This window comes from Marmota marmota, unplaced genomic scaffold, assembly GCF_001458135.2.
Source record: "Marmota marmota marmota unplaced genomic scaffold, marMar, whole genome shotgun sequence".
NCBI lineage: Eukaryota > Metazoa > Chordata > Mammalia > Rodentia > Sciuridae > Marmota > Marmota marmota.
In genome coordinates this window covers 45,664,269-45,682,042 of record NW_025999842.1, presented here as the reverse complement: position 1 = coordinate 45,682,042, position 17,774 = coordinate 45,664,269, and the positions used below count along the sequence as shown (strand labels likewise).

Below are 17,774 nucleotides of genomic sequence, written 5' to 3'. Positions count from 1 at the left end.
TTTTTTTTTTTTTTTTTGAGGTTGTTTAAAGCTGTTTCTGATTTACATTTCTCATTAATTTATAATAGCTTCCCTTTAAGACCTTTCTGGACTATATAATACAGCCCTTATTCATCTGTATTGACTCTATTGCACCTTATCCCAGACTCTTCCTTACGACTTTCTACCCTTATTGGTTTTCTTCTGGAACAAGATTGTCCCAACCCTTTTCTGTTAATTTTCCATCAGATTTGAAATCCTTTGGCCCATGTATTTTTCTTTTTGCTATTCATTTCCTGACCCATTTTGTACTTCCAGATATCTTGAAAATTAAACATCTTATTTTGTTGAGTAGTATTGTACACAGAAAATATCTTTCACAGTGCTTATATCAGAAAACTGGGCCTCCTGCAAAATATCTTCAGTATTTGTCATATTTATGACAGTAGTTGGAAAAATGTTGCATAAATGTATTCTTTGACTGTTTTTTTACCATTGACCTTGACTGTCAGTCACTTCCAGGAATACTAAATTCATTTAAAGTCAAGAGAACATTGTTGCATAAAATTTACTTTTAAATGATGTCCTTTCAGGATGTTTATTGAAAGCATTATGTATTCTTCTTTAAAAAATAATCCTCAGATTTATAGGAGACATAGCCTAGCCCCTAATGTTATATATATTTAACTTTCCTTATCTAGCCCCTATGTTATATATATTTAACTTTCCTTACCCCCCAATTTTCCTTCGCCTCATTTTTTTAAGAGATAGCAATTCACTATGTGATCAAAATCTATAAAAATGAGGAGTTTTTTTTTCTCCTTAACCATAGACATTAAGCAGTATGATCAGGACATGTTATAGTCACAACAAAGGCCTTTTAGCCATTTAAAAAAAAACAGATGTATTGTTCCTTATTCTAGGTAATGTCTTATTGAACCAGTAAAGATCTCCAAGTTAAGAATTATTTAAAGGCAAAATTCTATACTATATTGATTTTTGTGTGTGTGTCTTGCCTCTGCTGAGAGAAAAAAGCTACCTTCAAGTATTAACTGAAGGATTCTCTTGCTTGACCTCAGTCTTTTTGAAAGAGAAGTGGCATAGTAAAGCAAATAATTTTCACAGATCTAAAGTGAAAGTAGGTTATTATGAATAATTTTATGAAGTTACATTAGATTTATTTTAACATGACTACTTTTGTTTAAAAACTCATTAGATGTTAACAAAATGATGTCATTGGAAAATTCAAAGCACAAACAATAGCATTCAGCATTCAGGAGATAAACCCACAAGGAACATCAGAGATCCAAGTGACCTTAGAACATCCAAATAATCTCCATTAAAAAAAAGAAAGAAAGAAAATGAGACCTAAGGAGAAGTAACTTAACTAATTCTTTTAGGTAGATCATGCATTTATTTTTAAATTATAAATGTTAAGGAACAAAATGGTGAGTTTATTATTATGTTTAAGAATAGCAGGAAGTATAATTTACTTTTTGCTAATTGAGAAGTATTATATTTTCTATGGCTGTTTCAATGATTTGCAACAAACAGTTAATGACTTAAAAACACAAATCTATTCTCAGGTGTCTATGGTGTGGGTGTCTTCTGAGACTCTAGGGAATATCCATTTCCTCTCTGTTTTTAGCTTCTATAAGTCACCAACTTCCTTGGCACACAACACTTTAAAGTCAACCATATCAGGTTGAGTTCTTCCCACACTTTCACTGCCATCTTTCTCTTACTCCTTTTCTGTCTCCCTCATCCACATTTAAGGACACTTGGGATTACACTGGGTTTACCTGGGTAATCTAGAATAATTTCCCAATCTCAAAATTTGTTGATCAGTAGACTTAATTTCTTCTACAACCTTATTTCTTTCTTTGCCACAAAAGTCACAAAGCCTCCTTTATTCACTGGTTCCAGGTGTTAGGATACAAACCATTATAGGAATTTGAATACTCATATTAAAATAGGTGTAAAAGGAGCCAAATGCTTATTTGTTTGGAGGCACAGATACATCATTTATTTGATTGTTTTACTCCTGTTTTATCTTATGTTCCTAAGTCTTGTGTTTGAACATCTGCTCAAAGTTATTCTAGGGTGTTCATAGATTGTAATAATACAAGAAATGGCCAGCATTTTATTTTGTTGGATGTGTAGTGGATTTCCAGGTAAGAATATAAATTTTGGAGGTAGCTGAAGATTATTAGAAGTTGAGGGACTCAGGCAAGCTCTACTTGTGTGTGTTCTTGCTTTATTAATTTGTAATAGCACCTTCCTTGGCATACATCTCCAGCTAAGTACATAAGATAATCTTTTGTTTCTCGATGGGTAGTTTGATACATGCTTTCTGACTAGATAAAGTAAATGGAGGAAAGCATCCATTTATAGTGGCCAATTCTATTTTTTCAAGGTTAGATACTGGTCTACTTTTCTTAATCTTGCCATAGATATTGTGACCTAATTTTTCTGCAAACATGAAAAGTACATTTATCATCACTATTCACCAAATACCATGTTTTAAAGTTGCAAGTTTAATTTATCAAAGGGAACTTCTGCGGAAAAGGAACTCAGCCTGTGTTGGTAAAATCAGATACATTGAGACATTTTCTTTTTCAGAAAGTGTTTAATGTGTATGTTGAATTCCTGCAGCCTGGGGCAGTGTTTTTATTTGGTATAAAGGTTTGGGGAAATTATTTCTGATTGAAATAGAAACATTGCAAATTTTCAAAGGGATAGAAAAAACTCTGATTAAAGGAAAGAACCAAAGAATAGTTAGATGAGAGGTAATTAAGGGAAAATAAAAGAGAAAAAGTAGAAGTCTGTTTTGTGGGTATGTGTACATGTCTAGAAGTGAATTACCAACAACGAAGTTTGAATACCATTCTTAGAAGTCATGCAGTTGCTGGTGGTTGTGGTGTGAAATCTTTTAAATCTATTCCAGAACAATTTTCAACTCACGAAACTTCAAAGATAATAGATTGAACAGTAATATAAACATGAACACAGAAAGAAAGGAGTCTTAACAGAGACAAATTAGACTATGTGAAAATAAACATTACATGGTAAAAAAGAAGCTATGGTATTGACAGGCGTTTAAGTAGGGGTCCTGATAAACTCCTGCTGATTAATGTAGTTAATGAAAAGCTTGGAATTTAAGATTTATGTGATACTGTCAGACTGAAATTTTGTCTAAGACCAAGTGTGTATTATGCATATACATTTAGTAGCATAACCATACCAGGCTGTGAATATTAGTAGAAATTGTGAGTTCCACTTTAGTCTGGTAATTCAGACATCATTAAAAAAAAAAAAAAAGTCTGCTCCATTGTCAACTAAGACTTTTTAAATCAGACAAGAACTTGAGTGTCTACTAATTGCCTAGCAGATAGTGAGATACTAAATACAAGCAAATTTGGTTTCCAGCCTCTTAAAGTTTAGACTCTAAAGGAAAAGGGACATATTAATTGGTTAATTACACATTAAATCTGTGTGCGCAGTGAAAGACAGGTACATCGTGTTTTGTACATCTGACAAAATGCACTAAAAACTTGAGCTTTGATCTGAGAGATAAATAAGAATTAATAAAGAGAAGGGGGATGAAAAATAGGTAAGAGCAAATTATTCTAGTTTGAAGGAACAATAGATAAAATCTCTAGGTGAAGATGCTTGAGTTCACAGAGTAGAGTAGGAGAAAGTGTTTGAGATGAAAATGTAGAGGAGGGTGAGAGGAGGTTCCTCTTGGACAGAGACAAATTAGACTATGTGAAAATAAACATTACATGGTAAGAAAGAAGCTGTGGTATTGACAGGCATTTAAGTAAGGGTCCTGATAAACTCCTGCTGATTAATGGAGTTAATGAAAAGCTTGAAATTTAAGATTCATGTGATACAGTCAGACTGAAATTTTGTCTAAGACCAAGTGTGTATTATGCATATATATTTAGTAGCATAACCATACCAACCTGTTAATATTAGTAGAAATTGTGAGTTCAAGAGGAACACATTTGAGACAGAGAATGGGGGTACAGATTAAAAATGTGTGTGAGTATATTTGGAATGCTTTTATGATAGGGAAGTCATAGGGATCAATTGGGTGGTCGGACCAGAGGGCAAAGGATATGTCTGAATTAGAGAATTTAACTTCAGTGAAACAGTTATATTAGGTTTTAATTGAAGCAATTATTGCTAATAAGGAATCTCAATATTCAAGGGGTAATGAGAGGACTGTGAATCTGCAAATGAAATCTGAGCATGACCAGAGGGTTGAAAAAACTAGTAGGTATCCATCATGGGACCCAAGAGTAAGAAGAGTCAGGAGTGATCATTTGTATTAATTTGGCTGAAACAGGAGCAACGAGTGCCGGAAATATAGATTGCATGGGTAACACAACAATCCCTGGTGACCTTGGACGAGGTAACAAACCTACAGATTTTCTTATCAGAGTGTAGTTCTTCTGGGAGTGAATGTTGAAACTTACTGGAAGTGGTCATTTTCTGTCTTACAGAATTCCCATCTGTATTCAGGACTTCCTGCTACTACTTCTCTTCATTTGGCGATATTTATCTTACATTCTCAAATTCAAACTGAATGATGTTAGCAATAAGGATTTGCCAGTGTTGATGGTATACCATCTGTTACTGCCCTGATGTGGGCATACGTTTTAAATCCTTTTGCCCAAAACATAATAGTAAGTCTCTTTTGTTGTTTTTAGGTCTCAGTTTTAGTTCATTCTTAACTTTAGCCTTGCTACCATTGTTTCAGGGTATATTTCATCTGTATTATTTTTTCATCTGTATATTATTATTTTATCTGTTATTATTTTATTGTCTTACTTAAATTTTATGTATATTAAGAGCCTTAGCTCAAAGAATAATGTATGCATTGGTTTTAAGTGCATCATACCTTATCTATTGATTCATTTTAATTGTATATTCAGTTGCATGCCAGTTAGAATGAACCATATATTCTTTCCTTTGTACTCACAGAATCATAGTTTTTTTTAAAAAAATTCTAAATAAAATATAATCTATTTTAAAAATATCCAAATATCTGACCACCCACCCTGTTATCCATCTCCCCTAATTATTAGAAATGTAATAGTCCCATGTTTCTGGTAATTCTGACATTTCAAAGGCCTGAAATTCATTTACTGACAATCTACTGACAGTTGTTACCCTGGGGTCAGGAGGAAGTTCTTGTACATCAGTTGTAATAGTTTTTTTTTTTTTTTTTTTAGTAAAAAAAAAAAAAAATAGTTATTTGTTGGTATAAACATTTTTGTTATTCTTGACCAATGCTATTATCTTTTTTAAATTTTGGAAGATATTGTGTATCTAGTGTGTTTTTCTTCTTTTTAAGTTTCTCCTATTTGTAATTGTGGCACTGACAAAGGCTTGGCAGTATATAGTCTGCAGACAGATTCAACCAAGAAAACTAGAAGTAGTTGCTACAAAACAACAACAACAAAAACTATTCAGTAATTCCTTCCTTTAGTCTGAGTAATTGTGAGGACTTGCTGTGGGAAGAGGCAACCAGTATAGCCACACACAGCCCAAACCCAGAAAAGGATTTGTGCTCAGGGTTAATGTCCAGTGCTTGTTTCCTTCAAATGCCTACTGATTTTACCTTTGATTTAGGTTTTGGAAATGAAGCACCATGGGACAGTAGACCAAGAGCTTGAGGCTTCAACCCTCAACTCACTTTTCAGTAGCCTCCCCGCAGCCTTTAGGGGATCACTGCCTCCCTGGGATGGGATCTAGGCTCTCCCCTCTGCGACCAGTCTAGTGACTCTTTGCCTTCCTCAGTCTCTAGGGTTTGGGCACAGCAACTGGGGAGCCAGGCAACTTCCTAAGGCTTATAATTCAGATCACCAGGGGCCTGGGAGGGTCTGTCATCACCCTGTGAGTATCCCCATGCCCAGGAGAGCTTGACATTCAATACCAAATTAAAAAATCCTATGAGAAGTTGAGACAACTCGAAAAAAAGGCAAAGTAACTTTTTCCTGGTTTTTGAATAAAGGGCCCACATTTTCATTTTATTCTGGGCAGATAATGTAGTTAAGCTTGAAAATCATTAATAGTAAACTAGTACCTGGAAGCAAACTTGACCTTTGCAACTTATCAATTATATTATTAAAAATAAAGTAAAAAAGAGATTCCACAATTTTGTAGTATTTTTTTCATGGTATAAAAAATAGATTTGGTTATATTTACACAACCCTAAGAATTTCTAAATATATTATCATAGTAATTATCTTTCCAAAGATCTTACCATTAGTGTTGATATAGTTTTCATTAATTGTTTTTAAATTGAGTTACTTATATCGTAATATTAGTAATAAAATTAATTTTTAATTTAAAGGACATATTCACAAAATTGATTTCAAATATGTAGAGTTATTTTTGTCCTATTAGAAAAATAATCTGCTTGTTTACTAAAAATTTATTGGGATTTATATTAGATTTTATTTCATGTGGGGCCTGGTGGCACATGCCTATAAACCCAGCTGCTTGGGAGGCAGAGACAGGAGGATCCTGAGTTCAAAGTCAGCTTCAGCAAAAGCGAGGTGCTATGCAACTCAATGAGACCCTGTCTCTAAATAAAATACAAAACAGGGCTGGGGATGTGGCTTAGAGGCCAAGTGGCCCTGAGTTCAATCCTTAGTATCCCAGCCCCCCCCCAAAATATTTTGTTTCATGATTTAGTAGTTGAAGACTTACTTTCTTTTCTTCTTTTTTTCTTTCGGTTTTTCAGTGCTGGGGATTAAACCCAGGGCTAACACATGCTAGGCAAGCATTCTATTTCTAAGCTACATCCCGAGGCTTGGAGACTTTTACTACTTCTTCTTCTTCTTTTTTTTTTTTTTTTAAAGAGAGAGAGAGAATTTTTTAATATTTATTTCTTAGTTTTTGGTGGACACAACATCTTTGTTTGTATGTGGTGCTGAGGATCGAACCCTGGGCCGCACGCATGCCAGGCGAGCGCACTACCGCTTGAGCCACATCCCCAGCCCCTGGAGACTTCTTAAGGACCAGTTTTTTGAATCATCACTTCCCCTTCCTGTCCCCACTGTTCTTTGACCCATTCCGTACCTTCAGTTGGCTTAAGTCATCAAATTAGTAGTCATTAGAAATTCGATATGATTGCTTTATTGAAGGTCACATTTGGTTTGCATGGGAACATTTAATATATCAGAGCAGTTGTAGGGCTGCCCATGGCAAAATCCCAAACCTTTATTCAGTGCAAAGAAGAAGCCCAAGAAAAAGAGACTAGATTGGCTTTAATCTTTTCCTCTATCATCTTTGTGACCTCTCTTATTCCCACTACTGCAGACAGACCTGCAGTGAGTTTGCTGTGTTGTTGTTTTCTTTTTTTTTTTTTTCCCCACCAGAATGATCTTAACTTCATTGGAGTTTTTCTTTTTTCTTTTTCTTTTTTTTTAATGTGTTATTCATCTCATGTTGAAAGAGTTTATCATGCTAATATCTCAGGTATCTCCTGGGAAATGCTGCCACCATTGTGTGGCCATCTGTCCTATTGCAATTTTCCCTAATTTTTTTTTTTTTAACTAAGATTAAGCCTCCAAAGGACTTCTTGTGGTATGTAAAATAATGAGATCTTAAAAATTATTAATTTATTACTTTTGATTTAGAGTTCTATCAGTATGACAGATGTCAGCATTCTGCTTTGTTGACTCTACCCCAATTAGCTCTGCACTTCCCTTACCATCTCCTAGGGCAGATCACAAACTTGGACTTTGGTGATGTTGATACATTCTTTTCTTTCTCACAAGTTCTAGGGATTTGAAGGAATTTACTTTGGCTTCTATACCAGCATTTATCTAATTTATGACCTCACATTTTCTCCCTATGTAGGAGTTAGAATGCCCCTCTGACTTGATAGTTGGATTTGTGACTTTTAAAATGATTTCCCAGTTGAAGCAACCATTTATTTACATAAAGATTATATAAAACTTTTTTTTTAAAATTTATTGTAATTTGGCTTGTTGCCTAAAATGTTATGCAATAATGAATATGTGCTTTGGATTCCAGATATAATTTAGTTTATCTCTAAATTTGTCATGGAAATTCATGGGTAGAACCATTATTTTAAAAGTAAAATTTGGCTTTCATGGAGAAGGCTGAATTATTTTGTAAAAGGTAAATAAAATTTAAATGAAAATGCTTCTATTTTTTTTTTTTTACTTTTTAATTAGTAGCTACCTTAATTTTTTTGCCATCTGAAAGGGCACACAATTTAAAAATAAACTTGTTTTCTACTTAGAATGGAATATCATTGTTGTTGAGAGGATGAAAGTGTAGCTCAGTAGCAGATCATTTGCCTTGCATGAGAAAGGCCCTGTTAGTCCCCAACATAGAAGAAATAAAAAGTATCTGCAATGTTGAAGTATATACCAATAAGTCTAGTGTTAGACATGTGGCATTAAGATAGATCAATTGAAACCTTATAAGTTTGAAGAAGTGAATATATAACAGAGACATTCAGCACATAAGAGATTCAAATTCTAAATTGATTATGAATCCCATGCTGGGATTAGTATGCTGGTGGCTTCCAAGTAATAAGAAAACTAGTATCAAATAGATGCTTTTTTTTTTCCTCTTAAAAATCAAAAGTAAAAATCTTAACTGATATACATACACACAAAAATTACACACATACACACACACACACACACGGTGATGTTTAAACCAGGTTAAACATATTAATTTCCTCAACATTTTTTTATGGTAAAACAATTCAAGATCCCCTTTTTTGCTTTGTGAAATATACAATATATAGTTGTTATTTATAGTTTCATGATGTGCAAAGATACCCCAGAATCAAGCAGACTTTAAAATGTTATAATTCAATTGATTAATTGATTGGATGATAGAGGAAGAAAGACGGAGAAAGAGAGAGAAAAAAAGTGCATGCACATGAGTGTGTGTGTGTGTGTGTGTGTGTGTGTGTGTGTGTGTGTGTAAGACAACCTTAGAAGGGCAGACCTGGATTCTCTGTTTCTGGATAAATTCTACTACTTCTAAACCCTTTCTGTATCACTTTATCTGCATTGCAATTCTAGGGCACATCACCTTCTAGCTTATTCTTGATCTTATGTTTATTGAGGATAGACATATTGTTACCTTATTTACTGAATTCTTGGCAAACAGTCAACAGTTTACCAGGTGTTGCATTGTAATAAGTGTATACATGTGGGATTCAAAAAAATGTTTAAAGTAAAAATTACCTCTTTCATTACAATACTGCATTCTATTCTCTATTCTTTTTTCATTTATGTTTCTTTTTAAAAATTTTTATTTTTATTTTTATTTTTGTGGTACAGCAATTGAATACAGGCTTTCATGCATGCCGGCTAAGCACTCTGTGACTTAGCCATGCCCTTCATCTTTTCCTAACCTTTCCTACCTTTCTTTGGGTCTCATTCCTGTTTCTCCACTCTTTACATCTGTATTATCCAAATGGTAGCAAGTAAACACATAAACCTTTTGTGCCATTAAAATGTGGCCAGTCTGGAGTCTGGGATTATAGCTCAGTGGTAGAGTGCTTGCCTCGCACACATGAGGCCCTGGTTCGATCTTCAGCACCACATAAAATGAATAAATAAATAAAAATAAAGATTAAAAAAAAGTGGCCAATCTAAATTACAATCTGCAATAAATAGAAGTTGTACAGTGGAAATGGTAAGTGTTAATAACTGTAACATTATATTGTTAACACTTTGAAGTGATATTTTGGATTACATTATGTACTGGTAAAATTAATTTCATGTGCTTTTTTTCTTTCTAAAACACAGCTTCTACAAAATTTATAATTATTACACACATGGGTATATTTCTGTTGGAGAGTGCCACTCTAGATTCTTGTATTGTTTTCTACCAACTATCTTAGGACACATTCTTGCTCATTCTGTTTTTACTTCTCAAAAAATATTTTCAGGGCTGGGGATGTGGCTCAAGATGTAATGCGCTCGTCTGGCATGCGCGGGGCGCTGGGTTCGATCCTCAGTACCACATAAAAATAAAATAAAGATGTTGTGTCCACCGAAAACTAAAAAATAAATGTTAAAAAAATATTTTCACGGGGACCTGAAATTGGAAAACAGAAAAGTCTCCTAAAACTCTGTTTAATAATAAATGTTAGATGGAATATTTTTCAGTAGCATCAAGCAATTAAGCATTGATAAAATGTTCCCACATAGACAGACCTCAAAAATATTACACTATGTGGATGAAAACAGGCATGGTAGACCATATACCACATAATTCCAGTTATATATGAAATGTCTACACCAGGTAAATCCAAAGAGACTGAAAGTGAGTGGTTGCCTAGAGTAGTAGGAGAGGGCAAGTGGGGAATGATTACTGATAGTTCTCCCTTTCCTGTTGATTGATTGAAGTACTGGGGATTGAATCCAGGGGTACTCTATCACTGAGCCATATCCCTAGCCCCCCGCCACTTTAATTTTTAATTTTGAGATAGAGTCTTTGTTAAGTTGCCAAGACTGTCTTCAAACTTGAACTCCTTCTTCCTCAGCCTCCTTAAAGGATTAGGATTAGGCATATGCCACCTCACCTGGTCATTCTTGGTTTCTTTTAGGATTGTGTAAAATCAGATACTGGTGATTTTCACACAGTTCTGAATATAGTAAAACCCTGGATTGTATATTTTAAAAGGGTGAATTTATGGAATGTGACTTACATATCAATAGATATTGAATAATAAGCACAAGATTATGCTTAGGAGATTGAAGTGTCCTCTGTTGGTCTTGTTTGGTAGTCTGCTCCCCTTTATATTTTTAAGGACAAATTTGAGTTTTCCTAGATATTAAAGTATATGTTTTTGTTAATGTTAATAGTGGTCATGTGCTTTTATCTTAAAAAAATGAAAAGAAATAGGTCATTGTAGGTTGGATTTTTTGTAAGCAGTTACAATCCCTGTTTTAAAATTGGTATATGTGCAGAGCTGTTATTTTAATGCAGTTTTTCCCCTAAGGGGACTTGTTAGTCAAATGTATTTAAGTGTGATTTTAATGCCTTTTTATAGCTTTTACTTATTTCTTTATACTTGAATGATGTTCTAACATCCGATGAATTGTGTTTTTCTTTAGGACATCTGGATTTCATATACACAAAAGAAGAATAATGAAAGGAAAAAATCTTTTTTCTTAAGGTGGTTACACAAATCTATTTATACAACAAGTGTATAAACATGTATTTTTTTTTTTTTTCTTAACAACCCTGGACAATGCAGGGTCTGTGTGCTGAAGAGAAACACTTTGAATAAATTGGTCCATTATAAAAATCAAAAAAAGATTAGTACTAAAGAGTCATTCTTCAATTTCTATCAAGCTGCATTTTCTTTTCTGTCATTTCCATTTAAAGATAGCCATAAACTGCAATATTTTAAGTCAATGGTATTTTTATATTTGTCCCTCTAATTGTTTCTCCATTTTGAGATACTTTCCCAAACTTAAAAATAAATATGTAAGTAAACAACTCTAAAACTAAACTTCGGTTGGTTTGACCTTAAGTGAGAAAAACTAAGAAATGAAAGTTCAGTGGTTCTTGTTATTCCCTTCAGAGGTTCCATGATTTCAGTAGGGAAAGTTTTCTTCCTCATTTTCTCTCTCAGCTGCACTGAGAGAGCAGTTGTGTTTTATTCCTTCAAAGTGAAGAATTTAATAGATAATTGAATTATGTGAATGACTGCACGGACAAGGAATCCACAGATTTGCAGCTATATTTGTCTATAATGATTTAGGAGGAAAAGAATATTTTTAAAAAGTATTTTTTTCATTGTAGATGGACACAATATCTTTAATCTATCTATCTATCTATCTATCTATCTATCTATCTATCTATCTATCTATCTATCTATTTTGTTGCTGAGGATCTAACCCAAGGCTTCACGTGAATGAGGCAAGCAATCTACCACCGAGCTACAACCCCAGCCTGAGAAAGGACATTTTGATGATGTAATGAATCTATAATCAGCAATGTGTTATGTCTGTACATTTTCCCAATGGATTATACAGTTATTAATTCAGTATTATTACTCTAAAAGGTAAACAATATGGTTGCCTTGTTTATTAGAAATGGAAACCTTTGGGCTCTGGGTTTAACTCAGTGGTAGAGCACTTGCTAGCATGGTCAAGGCCCAGGTTGGGTTCCCAGAACTATGATAAACCCCTGCCCCACCCCCATGCATGTGCATGTCGGGGGGGTGACTCATGAAGGTTTATTATTTGGGGTATTTAGTTGTTAATGCACGCATGCATGATGTCCTGGGGATTGAACCCAGGGCCTATGCTAGGCAAGTGCTCTATCAATGAGCTACATACCCAGCCTAGAGGAATTTAAACTTAAAGAACAATACTAACTAGACTGTTGGTAGCTTCAATAGAGGGCAGGGCCAATCTTTGAGCATGTATTATTTCACTAGTCCAAGTGATTCCATTTTTGTTGCTGCTGTGAGTTTGTTTTGCAGTTTGTTTTACAGTGGCAGCTTTGGGTACAAAGGTTTCTAGGTCATTGCAGTGTCATCAGAATGGACCAAGATGGTGGGCAATGGACTCCCACAGTTGGACTTGTTGAGAAAGAACAAAGGAGCACTGGTATCTATGGATTTTTTTGCCTTCCCACCCCCCTTTTCTTATGAAAATTATGGAATACGATATACTTTGCTAAATTTTTGGTATCATGTCCTGAACTTTATTGAAGCCAAGTGTATTAGTTAGTATTAATCCAATTATAAGAAGATGTTTTTATTTATTAAGTATTAGAACTTGACCTGGAATATAGAGAGAATCAAATTCATGTTCATTTTCCAGATGAGAATGTTGCCAAACATCTGAACACACTTTATCATTAATCTCTTCCTACCTTCTGAGTACTTTTTACCCATAGCACCCATTTTAAATGTTCCATTTTTCAAGCTAAGAGAATAGCTTTCTATGTGTATTTAATTCTGTGGACTTTAATAGTTAATGAACTATTTCTAATAATCATTAGAACATTGTTATTTGTTCTCTGTGTGTTTTTCTATCAGTGATAGAGATGAGTATAGGGAAGAATAAAGAGAAGAGCACAATGGATTTCTTCATATATTTAAACAAATAATCATCTTTAAAAATGCTCTATTATTCTGATAGTATAGTTTCTTTTTTTTTTCCTCTAGCTTTATAAGTCGACAATAAAAGTGGTATGAATTCAAGGTGTACAATATGCCTAACAATTACAACAATCAAGTTTATTAATATATCCTTCACCACACATAATTGCCATTGTGTGTGTGTGTTAATGATAAGGCATGTTTCAACATGGCATGGTTTCTTATTGTGAACAACTTATGCAGAGGTTATTCAGTATTCAGATATCTAGTTTATGCTCTTGAGATTATATTTTAAAATCCTTAGTATAGGATAATCTCTACATTGGGTATATGGCTGAATACCCATAATCAGTGAGACTTTTTTCTTTTTATCAATTTTATTTTATAATAAGAAAATAAACAAGTTGGCTTAATTTCAAGGATAAGAAATGCCTGTCAGATGATTGTTTTTGGTACTGGGGATCTAACTCAAGAGCACTCTAACACTGAGCTACATCTTCAGTCTTTTTAAAATTTTGTTTTGATACAGGGTCTTGCAAAAGTTGCCAAGGCTGGCCTCAAACTTGTGAACTTCCTGCCTCAGCCTCCTGGGTAGCTGGGATTATAGGTGTGCATGACCATGCCAAGTAGATTATTCACTCTTCATCAGACCTGCCTTCGCTGGCTTCGTGCCCTTCTCTTTTCCTAAAGAGTTATATATTTTCCAGTTTTAGCATTGGTAGATGGAAAGCAATTGATTTTATCATTGTTGTAATTGTTTCACAGTTTGCACCATTAAACTAAAGAGATTGAGAGATGTCTGAGTGCTGGAGTCTCTACAGAGACCAGAGTCTTGCCCCAGTAGAGAAAGTTGAGTATTCAAATTGGGAGACTGATTTCTGTACCTTCTCTACTACTCTCTACATTTGACAGTATAAGGAGTCTGAGGGCAGGGCATGTGGGAGTGATAAGGAGTTAACATTAATAGCACTGTGGCTAAACAGATGGTGCAATTAGCCCACAATGGGGAAGAACAACATTTTCACCTTTGGATAGAAAGGACTCACTGTGGGTGGTGGAGTAAAAGGTTCCAAATGACAGTACCTTATGGAATTTAGGAGAGTGACAGTTTTATACCTTATGATTTAGAAATATATGCATGTATGTGTAATACACACATATACACAGGCATATTCTCTAAATGTATTTTAATCTAAACTGATTCTTGACATTTTTAGGTAAAATTCTCTGTAACTGATTATACAAGTGACTATTCAGCTTAGTCCAGGAGATATGCCTAAGTACTATGAAAATGAATACAAAAAAGAATTTGTTCTTTGTATTCAGGTGCCCAGTTTTCTGGAACAGGTTCATAAGAGAGTGGTAAATATAGTACCCGACAAACATTTTTATAGCAAAGATATATTGCAAGCCATTAACTATATGATAATTTGGCCAAGTGCAGTATTCTTTGCAAGAAAAATATTTTCAATAGGACTGTAGAAAGAAGTTGAAAGACTTAAGTCTGTCTCTTCAATTCACCCAACATCTCCTTTTCTTTGTGGAATAAGGTTTGCTTTTGTCAAATGTGATTTATTCTGAACTTCTGTGTATATTTTTCTGCAGTACAAAAAGTGATATAAGCAAGAAAACAATCAAATGAATAAAAGAATGTGGAGAGTCTTTCTTGTTTTGTGATTTGAAAACATTTTCCCCAGCAAATTTGAAATTGATTGTGTTCTGTGCCATTTAGATAGATCATGTTCAAGTTTCTACAATAATGCAAATTTAGAGTAGTACCTGGGACTTTGGCTAATTATTAGAGAGATATTTCCAAAGATTTTCCCTCTTGTCTGCCCATCTGCTCCTCTGGTACAATCATAATGTGGAAACATTGACATCTCAATTATTTCCATGGCAACAAATTGATATCAGGATCCCACATTTGACTTCACTGCAGGACCAAATAGGATTTGGATTATAAGGGTGGATTGAGAATTCTTATTAAAAGTACACATCTTTAAATAAGGGAAATAGAAACATTTTTAGAAAAAAATATATAAATATTTAACTTTAAGCTTACTTTAAAAGAGAAAAATATAAGACTATAATAAAGTGTTTGAAAGAATTCTCTTCTGTCTTTCTATATTGACATAGATAAAATGAATAACATTTGTTCTCTTTATGACAGTTATAAGTGAAAGTTTGAATCTGATTTTGATTTTGGTTACAACTGGAAGTAGTAAAGACTCTAGTAATTTTCAATAGGATAGAAAGGTCAAATCCAGAGCCATCATAGTTTGGTTAAGTTTTTTTTTTTTTTTTTTTTTTTGTGTGTGTGTGTAGGATACCTCAATTCTAAATGACTTCATCTCCGCATCCATGATTGAGGGTATCAAGACTATGGTTTACCTTCATACTGTGTGGACCACACAGCTTCAAAGTTTTTTTCTTGTGTCATTTTGTACTGCAGTGCAGGATATTTAGTATTCTGTAACTTACTTCATATATAATTCTACCCGTTCATACTTTATTGCTAATACTCAAGAGTATCAATTAGATTTGATTTCTGTTAAAAATCTTTGTTGAATCTAAAAATATTTCGGACGTTTTTCTGTTCCACAGCCCTTGGTAGGTAGCTTCCCATTAGGCTGGGCTCATTATGTTGGAGTTCATTTTGACTTCAGCCTCCCTGCTTGATTGTGGGAGAAGGGGCTGTTTCTTCTGTGTACTCTCAGAATACTGATCAGGTCACCTCATTCCCTGCTAGGGAAATCTTGAGCTTTACAGGGTTCAATTTTTGACTTTCTATTTTGAGGAGACAGATTCATAGTAAGCAAACTGAGAAGACTTGACTTATGATGTATAATTTGTGACAATTCCCTGATTCTGTCTATCAGCTTCTTTTGATGACAGAGTCCATGCAGGGGATTACAGAGGTCTCCTGGGAGAATCAGCCCTGGAAGTTGGTGAATTAGGTGTTGTTTGCTATATAAATTGTTCTAGACATTTCTGTCCAGACACCTGAAAGCCATCTCTAGGATGAATATGATTTCTCACTCTTCACTGTAATGGACAAACACCACCAACAATTATGTTCTTGCCTCTTCTAAAATGACTTTCATATCTTCATTCTTCCATTAATTTTCACTTCAGACAACAAAGTGTGAATACAGTTGTCATGGTTGCTTACCTGTTCCTGTTCTAACATTCCTAAGAGTGCACCCTGTTGAGGACAACTGTCAGTGTATGTGAGGGGTTTGTCAGTGCCTGACATTGCACCAAATTTTTAGTATGCATCCTCAAGTTTAAACCATTTAGCACTTCTAGGAGACAACTACTGTTGGAGAGGAGAGGGAGAAAGAAATGTACAGTCACCCTGCAAAGACATCCCAGAGTAAGTGGAGGAGTTGGGATTTGAATCCTATTTTGGAGTCAGGGCACTTGCCACTGGGCTCATATTCAGATGGATAGATCATTTTTAAAGTAGGTTATGTTGCTTATGTTTTCATTTTTCTAAATTGACAATTGGAAGGTGAACATATTTCCAGATTCTGAGCATATCTCGATGGATTCCCTAAGTGGGAATATAGTTTTCACCTGCAGCATCTCTGCTTTCAAGGTCAGAGAAGCAGAGAATTGGCATGAGGCTAGGAAGAAAATGAGTGTACTTAATGATAAGAATTTGTAATGAGATTTCATATGAGCAAATATACCCATTTTGGGTTCATTTATTTTTTTTTTTCCTGTGCAGCTTAATAGCATTGCAATAAAAACTGGCTAATTTAGATGGGTTGTAGGAAACACCTGTCTGAATTAACTAAACATCTGAATCACAGAACAATCTTACAGAAATTAAGTTTCATTATTTTTCTGATACATATGATTAGTCTATCAATTAAGAGTTGGAAAAACTATATTTCTGAGTGACTTACTTAGCATAGTTTGTTTTACATTATCATTCTGTCTTCAATCTTGCTTATGCTATTAATTGACTCTTAAAAGTATATTAATGTTTTCTGCCTAGAGATCAACATTTTGCAAAGACTTTCATGTGCAGTGCTACATTTAATCTTAAAAAGAACCCTTACTTTTTATACCAATTTGACATAAAGGGGGAATAGTAAAATCATTTCTTCAAGGCTGGCTAGCCAGAGCTTAATCTAGGACTTGTCTTTCGAGGTGTTTGTTATCACTACACAAATCTATACTGTTTATACAACACTTTTTGAATTTTCATCAGAATTTGTCTTAGTCTATTCAGGCTGGTGTAACAGACTACCATAGACTGTGTGGCTCAAAAAAATTGAAAACTTATTTCTCACAGTTCTGGAAGCTGGTAGGTCTTCTGCAAGAGATTCAGTATCTGGAGATGGAACAGTTCCTGGTTCGAAGCCAGCCATGTTCTGCCTGTGTCCTCAGGTGGTTGAAGGGTGAGGGAGTTCTCCAGGGTCTCTTTTGTAAGAGCTCTCATCCCTTTTATCCGGGTTCTTCTTTCATGACTTAACCATATCCCAAAGGCACCACATCTAAATACCATTATGTTTGGGATTAGGTTTCAGTATATGAATTTTTTCCCCCCCTTTTCACCAGGGATTTAGCCCAGAGGTGCTCAAACACTGAGCCACATCCCCAGTCCTTTTTTTTTTTTTTTTTTTTTTTTTTTTTTTTAAAAAAA

The 17,774-nt window shown here is 34.4% G+C and overlaps 1 protein-coding gene across 19 annotated transcripts in view; it reads left to right on the top strand.

Annotated features, from left to right (window-relative positions):
• Positions 1-17,774, top strand: part of Ptprk (protein tyrosine phosphatase receptor type K) — a 536,216-nt gene that overhangs the window by 50,247 nt on the left and 468,195 nt on the right. Inside the window, exon 2 of one of the 19 annotated variants that reach the window (XM_048798102.1) lies at positions 5,791-5,886. The exons of the other annotated variants lie outside the window; for them this stretch is intronic. The gene's annotated coding sequence lies outside the window, so the exon portion shown is untranslated. The remainder of the gene's footprint in view (positions 1-5,790; positions 5,887-17,774) is intronic. 19 annotated transcript variants of the gene reach the window in all.